This window comes from Bison bison, unplaced genomic scaffold (genome assembly GCF_000754665.1).
Source record: "Bison bison bison isolate TAMUID 2011002044 unplaced genomic scaffold, Bison_UMD1.0 scf7180017864341, whole genome shotgun sequence".
Lineage (NCBI taxonomy): Eukaryota > Metazoa > Chordata > Mammalia > Artiodactyla > Bovidae > Bison > Bison bison.
This window is the reverse complement of record NW_011494913.1, coordinates 6,566,421-6,575,468: the sequence shown is the minus strand read 5'-3', so window position 1 is coordinate 6,575,468 and position 9,048 is coordinate 6,566,421.

Genomic DNA, 9,048 nt, shown 5'->3' with positions numbered 1-9,048 from the left:
GGGGCGGGCGGCTGCGGCGACGGCAGGGTCCCTCAGCGCTCCCCCATCACCTGCGTTTGTCCAGTCGACGAACGACGCGTCCTGACCGACCCGGCGAGGAAAAGCAACGTCTCCCACCACCCGGCTTCCTCGTTTAGTGACCTCCAGGGCTGACTGCTTGTATTATTCGTGTCTTGGATGGGGGAGGGAATTCTGTCCGGCTTTAAGATGTGGAACTTGGAGAGAAAAATGGAAAATACTGCCTTACCTACCCAAAGCTAGCGAACAGACGGCGAGCAGAGGAATAAGTAATGATGATTTGAGCTTCATTAACGAACAATTGTTTGGTTTTGCTCCCTACTGTGGAATGAAGGTCCGCAGCCAACCATCTCCCTCGCCATAGAAAGGGTGTGTGTGAAGATGACTTATGGGACTTACGATTTTTATTTTAATTTTATATTATCAATTTTTCCATGATTAGTCTTTGTATATGTAAGTAAAAACATATCTGAGTAAATATTTGATTTGGCGCTGAGCAGCTATCCACATCAGACTTTCCTCATTATAGCGAAGTCACTCGGATTGTAGTGACTACTTCTACCAAGTGTGGTTTTTCCTAGATCAAACTTTGCAGAAGCATAGATTGAGACACTGACAGGTTCTCCCATAATATTCACTATAAACTGGGTAAAAGACATAGTTTATATTCTTACTGAATTGATGCGTAAAATGTGAGCAAATACCCCTAAATATTCCAGAGTCGTTCCGTTGTCAAGGTGTGAACTATCGAATAGTCATGTTCCTCCATTTATTTCCGATCACTTGGCATACTTAGCTATCTATGAGCAAATTGACACGGTCACAACAGTGGACTCAAAATATCCTCTAGGTCAGCATTTACCCGCAGTGTGCTGAGTCGCTCAGTCGCGTCCTACTCTGTGACCCCATGAACTGTAGTCCACCAGGCTCCTCTGTCCATGGGGATTCTCTGGGCAAGAATACTTGAGTGCGTTGCCGTGCCCTCCTCCAGGGGATCTTCCTAGTCCAGGGATGAAACCCAGGTCTCCCGCACTGCAGGTGGATTCTTTACCATCTGAGCCACCAGGGGCAGTAGGACAAGGTCAACACCGTCTTCATTTCTGTAACACACCCAGAATGCAGCACTCCAGAGTACAAAATATAGTGATGGATCGTCTGCATGTCCATCCTGTACTACGGAGAACAGGCAAGGTGCCACAACTTGGCTCATTTCTGCTGCCTGTGGCAGCGGATGTTCCGTGAAGGCAGAGCAGTATCTTCCACTGGTATTCCTTATGCCTAGACCATATCTGGGAAGCAAAGAAAGTTGTCTAGTCTATGGCCATGGAACCCTGCCATCCTTCTGAAGGAAGTGGCAAAGAACCTTTGTAGATCCAGAAGGATCTGTTAGGCAGTACTCATAGAGGCAGTGAATGCTAAGGAAAGTCCTGGCTCACCCATTACTGTGTAGGCAGTTTAACATTTGATCCCCTTTCTCCATCTATCTAAGAAACTACCTATTGAATAAAGATGAAATAAAATAATGCTGGCACACCACTTTAAAGTGCCCAGCACATCCAGTGCCCATTAAATGCTAATCGTATTATAGACCTATGGCAAGAGGCTAGTAGGACAGATCAGAGTCCCAAGGGAATGGGAGCTTACAACTTGAATATATCCAGGTCCTAGGTCTGGATTCTTGCCACATGGACTGCAGTTGGGGGCTTCCCAGGTGGCTCAGTGGTAAAGCATCCTCCTGTCAGTGCAGAGATGTGGATTTGATCTCTGGATTGGTAAAATAACCCTGGAGGAGGAAATGGCAACCCACTCTAGTCTTATTGCCAGGATAATCCCATGGACCAAGGAGCCTGGCATGCTATAGTCCATGGGGTAACAAAGAGGCAGACAAGACTGAAGCAACTCAGCATGCAGGGACTGGGGTTGAGGACAAGATTACCAGCAAGGAAATTATAAGCACAACTGGAAAGAAGTCTTTGCACCTAGAATGGGAGTTTGCTGGTAAGGAAAGTGTGGGTGACCAGGTGCTCACTCCAAAGGGAGCACAATTCCAAGTCTGCCTGTGGCGATGGGGACTCCTAATATACTAGCTTTCCATTGCCTAAACCCGGAGAGGCATCGCCTACTCTTTCCTAGAGTTGTGGGCAAAGGGTCAGTCCTGAGCCAGATGACCAGTATTACCCCAAGAGCCAGTCAAACCTGACCATCCACCAAATGGTTAAACACATGTAACCATTTCCAGTTTTTTAATGTTTCACTGCAAACAAGATATAAGATATACTGCAATTGTACATAACTCTATAGTGGCATTTCCTCTAATACAGTGGCTATACAAGCAGCAGAATGATGACTATAAAGGAATAATGGGGACTTCCAGAGAGGGGACAGTAACCGGCAGAGGTGCCGCAAAGCTATGAAGGCAGCACCAGCCCTGGTGTTTATGTTTCCTGATTCTAAGTGTCTTTTTATTAATAATTACAAAGTCCATGGTTTCATCATGCTGTTTGCCTCTTCTTTCTTGATTTTGAACTTCCTGTAGTACACTGGTGACAGTTTTCTTTCACATGTTGTTTGGTATATTTCAAATATAGAGTAAATGGGATTTTCAGACTGATTAGAGGTGGATGTGAAAGAACAGTGAAGGATGACAGGAAGGTTTCAGACCTGTACAACCAAAGGATCAGAACTGTCATTTAGACAGAGAAGAAGGGATATCTGCAGTTTGGGGGGGAAATCAATAATTTGGTTCTGAACAGTAGACATTGAAATGGAGAAATACAGTTAGCAATGGACTATAAGATAGTGGCATTCTGGGGAGACACACAGAGATAAAAATTGGTCAGTGTGTTAAAGAAAGCCACAGGATTGAATGAGATCACAGAGAGCACTAACTTTGATAACTTCTGACCTCAATCCAGAATACAAAATATATTTTCCTTACTGACCAAATACATGTGCATAAAAGTTTCAAGAAGCAAATTTACCCTCCTTTTACCTTTATTTTGTTGGGGTTTTTTGTTTTTTTAAACTTCTGCTCCCAACTCAATTGATTTTTTAACTGAGTACTGGTTGTGTCCTACAGTTTGAAAGTCACTGAAAGTTCCTGACCAAGGACATTAATTACATAATTTCTGGCAAAAGAGAAATCCAAAGGCTAGTCACGTGGCACTTCAGAAATGAGAAGATCAGCAAAGGAAACTTAGGAGCAGCCAGAGGTAAGAGGAGACACAAAAGAGAGGAATCCTAAAGCCTGAAGGAGGAGAGTGCTGCAGGTGTCACTGGCCCTGAGGAGCTGAGTACAGTGAGAACTGACTTTGGGTTTGGCAGTACTATGGTCTGTTGAGGGCTTCAGACCAGAGCCTTTAAGACAGTGCTAGGCTGGGACAACCCTGAGGGATGGGGTGGGGAGGGAGCTGGGAGGGGGGTTCAAGGATGGGGGACACAGGTACACCCATGGCTGATTCATGTCAGTGTATGGCAAAAACCAGTACAAAAACCAGAGTAATTAGCCTCCAATTAAAATATATATTTTTTAAAAAAGACAGTGCTAGGAATACAAGCTTGATGTTTTTCAAGTTTGAGTTTCAAGAGAGTAAATGGTGATAGCAAGTAGCTGTTTTTTGTTGTAAAGAGAAGCAGGGGAATGGCACAACAGCAGGCAAAAGATGTGGGTGTTAAGGTTTTCTGTTTAAATATTTATATGCTAATAGAAACAGCCCAGTGATAAGGAAAGACCGATGCAGGAGAGTGTGACAACCATAGAAAGAAACTCCTCAAGAAGGGGTCAGTCATCTGCAGATAGGTAAACAAGGGCTGGTGAGAAGACAGATACGGTTAGCTTGGTAGACTTGTTTGAAGCATGTGGAATTTCTTCTCCAGTTATTCATAGTTTAATAAAAAAAAAATAAAAGCTGAGGGGGAAATGTTGCTGTTGGTTTCGGGAGAGGGTGCAGATCATCCAGGAGAATGCTGCAGCCCCACGCAGCCCAGCCCTGATTCCACATGGACTGCTATACCTTTCCGCTTCCTGACTTCCACCCTACAGTCTTTTTTCTCCACTATCCCCAGTATGAGTTTTCAAAACTTAAATCCAGTTTTCTCAATTCAGAATAAAGCCCAAAGTTCTTGCCTATAGACCACTCCATGAAATAGCCCTTTATTTCCTGTCATCTCCCTCACTTGCTTTGCTCCAGCCACCAGGCTTCTCTGGTATTTCTTCATTCAGTTCACTCACTCAGTCATGTCCGACTCTCTGGGACCCCATGGACTGCAGCACACCAGGCTTCCCCGTCCCATCACCAACTCCGGGAGCTTGCTCAAACTCATGTCTGTCGAGTTGGTGACGCCATCCAAGCATCTCATTCTCCGCCATCCCCTTCTCCTCCTGCCTTCAGTCTTTCCCAGCATCAAGGTCTTTTCCAATGCTGGAGCTCTTTCTGCACTCTCCTCAAGAAGCATGCTGGGCACCTACCGACCTTTCAGTGTCCTGTCTTTTTGCCTTTTCATGCTGCTCATGGGGCTCTCAAAGCAAGAATCCTGCGGGGTTCACCATCCCCTTCTCCAGTGGACCATGTTTCTCAGAACTCTCCACCATGACCCGTGTGTTCTGAGTGGCCCTACGTGGCATGGCTCATAGTTTCATGAGTTACACAAGGCTGTGATCCAAGGGATCAGTTTGGTTAGTTTTTTGTAATTGTGGTCTGCCCTCCTTTCTTCATTACCTCAGGCAAAGAACACTTTCTCCCCATTTCTTCACTTTGCGACTCTCCTTAAATGTTAACTTTCTCATAGTGACTGTACGTGACCACCCTTTTTAAAACAGCACTCATATCTGTCACCCTTCTCGGCTTGGTTTCTGTCTTAGCACTTATTACCATCTGTGGCTGAGACATTTCCAGCTCATGAACTATCCATTCCCCACCCCCACAATTCTTACAATTAGGGCCATATGCCTAGCTCCAACCAATGGGCTGTGAGCACAAGGATGCTTCTATGCTTCTAGGCAAAAGCATATGGGAGCCACCATGCAACCCTCCAGCTCTCTTCCGCTGTTGCAGCAATCTCAGAGATCATGTGTTGCACCAGCAGGCCATACAACAGCAACAGACTGAATCACTGAGTCACCTCCTCAGGCAGTTAGTTGCCTGAGAAGTTGCAGGGGTGAGGAATAAACTTTGTTGTGTTAAGCCACTGAGCTTTGGGGAGTTAATGTGTTACCACATCATAACAGCATCTATTTATTATGGTCTGAATTATGTCTTTAAAAGTTATATGTTTAAGTCCTAAGTCCAAGGACCTCTGAATGTGACTGTATCCAAGAAAGGCCCTTTAAAAAGGTGCTTAAGTTAAAGTAAGATCATTTGAGTGGTCCCTCATCCATTATAAGTGGGCATCCTCGTAAGAGGAGGACAGGTGCCCACAGAGGGAAGACAACGTGAAGACTCAGGGAGAAGGCTCCTATCTGGAAGCCACGGGGAGTGGCGTCACAGACCAGCCCTGCCAGCTTCTTGATCTCAGACTTCCAGCTTCCAGACCTGGCAGAAAACAAACTGGTTAAGCCACCCAGTCTATGATACGTTGTTACGACAGCCCGAGTGAACAAATAGATCCTAACACCAGTGCTCCACCTGGCATGTGTATTTCTGTGGTTTCCCTTCTCTAGAATGTAAGCACACGACGAAAGCATGCTACGTCCACAGCCTTTAGAATAGTATCTGACACCTACCTCCCAGAGGCTCAATAAATATTGAATGAATGAATCCTGTATTTAAATGAAATTTAAACTGAGGGGAACCCTTAACTGTTATGAGTAAAGACGAACTGGTAAAACCTACTTTGGAAAACTCATTACTATCATCTAATAGGTCTGTGATCCAGCAACTCTGCTCTTAGACAGACTCCAAAGAAATGTGTATAATGTGCTCCAAGGGACATATGTACTAGTGTCCACAGCAGCACTGTATGTAGTACTCAGAGCTAGAAACAACCCAAATGTCCGTTAACAGTAGATGGAAGAGTTGTGGCACCAGTCATATATCAGGTTGGCCAAACCGTTCAGGTTTTTCTGTAACATGGTACAAAAAAGTCTGAATGAGCTTTTTGTTCAACCCAGTAAAATAATACAGTGATGAAAAATTCAGTACTACATGCAACCCAAATAAGTCCCACAATCAACACTGAATGAAAAAAGCCATGGAAATATATGCCATACAATTCCACTAAGAGTGGTTTGTTTTTTTTTTTTCCTGTAAAGCAAAACTGCAGGAATACATGCTTAGGTGGTAAACCCATTTTAAAAAATGCAATAAAATTACTATCACAGCAAGGAAGAATGGTGGCTACCTTTAGAGAAGAGGGGGCAGTGACTGGGAAAGGGTAGGAAGCAGGAATGAGTTCTGGGTGCTAACAGTGTTCCATATTTCTTAATATGGGCAATAGTTTACACAGTGATTTGCTCTGTGGTTAAGTCCCTGAACCATATGTATTTTGTATATATTCACTTTTCTGTGTTTTTAAATTTTTAAATGGTTAAAAATGGGAAAAAATAAAAATGCAGGCTTTGTCTAGGGGACAAACCATCCAACAGAATTATCATGATAACAGAATAGAGGCAATGCAGAGATTAATTTTTTTAATTAAATCCTTGAGCTATAGAAAATGTTGAGACTTCAAAACAAGTAGACACATCAAACATCAAGAAAAATTGATGCAAGTGAAATTTCAGACATCTAAAAACTAAGACAAAAATCTGTAAAGTCTCCAGAAACAACCAAATAAAAAACAAACCACCTTACTATCCAAGACCTAAGTATTAGACTAGCACTAGGGTTCTGTCAGCAACACTGCATACGTAAGTGAGTAGCCAACTGTCTTCAAACTTTTGAGGGAAGAGACTGCTAGACCAGGCAAACCCCCAGCCAAGGGTGAGGGCATATGAAAGACACTTTTATACACATCAGGAAGGCCTCAAAGCTGCTTTCTCCTAGGCCCTCTGAAATGTTCCTCAAGGATCCTGAACAAGAGATGAAAAGAAACACTGTTGTCTAAGTTGGTGAAGTTTCAATGGGCTGTGTTAAGACTGGATGGTAAAATAAAAGTCAATACTGATTTCCTTTTTTCAGAGGGTTAGATGGAAGTTGTATAGGAGGGTGTCCTTAGAGGAAATAAACTGGAATATTTATTGCTGGATGGGCATGCTGCATGTTACTCTTAAATGGCTCAGAAAAAGACTAATGAAAATGATTATATACACTCAAAGAGAGTACAAAAATGAAAAATCAGCAGCTAAGGAATCGATGAAAGGACTGTGGGCATTTTTTTTTTCCTGTGCTTAAAACTTTTCTGTAAATTTGAAAGAATTTCAAAATAAAACAGGCTAAATTAAAACAGAAGGCAAATAAATGATTATGTGAAGAACGTCTTCAAGACTAATTCATAGGGAATTCCCTAGCAGTCCAATGGACTTCTGTGTTTTCACTGTCAAAGCTGAGGGCCAGGGTTCATTCAATCCCTGGTTGAGGAACTAAGACCCCATAAGCCAGGTATGGCATGACCAAAGTGAATGAATTAAATAATAAAAAATTAAAATTATCAAGAAACAAAGGGAGAAAAATCAAATCAATAAAATCAGAAATGAAAATGGAGAGATCACAACAGACAACACAGAAATACAAAGGATCATAAGAGACTACTATCAGCAATTATATGCCAATAAAATGGACAACGTGGAAGAAATGGACAAATTCTTAGAAAAGTACAACTTTCCAAAACTGACCCAGGAAGAAATAGAAAATCTTAACAGACCCATCACAAGCATGGAAATTGAAACTGTAATCAGAAATCTTCCAGCAAACAAAAGCCCAGGTCCAGACGGCTTCACAGCTGAATTCTACCGAAAATTTAGAGAAGAGCTAACACCTATCCTACTCAAACTCTTCCAGAAAATTGCAGAGCAAGGTAAACTTCCAAACTCATTCTATGAGGCCACCATCACCCTAATACCAAAACCTGACAAAGATGCCACAAAAAAAACTACAGGCCAATATCACTGATGAACATAGATGCAAAAATCCTTAACAAAATTCTAGCAATCAGAATCCAACAACACATTAAAAAGATCATACACCATGATCAAGTGGGCTTTATCCCAGGGATGCAAGGATTCTTCAATATCCACAAATCAATCAGTGTAATACACCACATTAACAAACTGAAAAATAAAAGCCATATGATTATCTCAATAGATGCAGAGAAAGCCTTTGACAAAATTCAACACCCATTTATGATAAAAACTCTCCAGAAAGCAGGAATAGGAGGAACATACCTCCACATAATAGAAGCTATATATGACAAACCCACAGCAAACATTATCCTCAATGGTGAAAAATTGAAAGCATTTCCCCTAAAGTCAGGAACAAGACAAGGGTGCCCACTTTCACCATTACTATTCAACATAGTTTTGGAAGTTTTGGCCACAGCAATCAGAGCAGAAAAAGAAATAAAAGGAATCCAAATTGGAAAATAAGAAGTAAAACTCTCACTGTTTTGCAGATGACATAATCCTCTACATAGAAAACCCTAAAGACTCCACCAGAAAATTACTAAAACTAATCAATGAATATAGTAAAGTTGCAGGATATAAAATCAACACACAGAAATCCCTTGCATTCCTATACACTAATAATGAGAAAACAGAAAGAGAAATTAAGGAAACAATTCCATTCACCATTGCAATGAAAATAATAAAATACTTAGGAATATGTCTACCTAAAGAAACTAAAGACCTATATATAGAAAACTATAAAACACTGGTGAAAGAAATCAAAGAGGACGCTAATAGATGGAGAAATACACCATGTTCATGGATCAGAAGAATCAATATAGTGAAAATGAGTATACTACTCAAAGCAATCTATAGATTCAATGAAATCCCTATCAAGCTACCAACAGTATTTTTCACAGAGGTAGAACAAATAATTTCACAATTTGTATGGAAATACAAAAAACCTCGAATAGCCAAAGTAATCTTGAGAA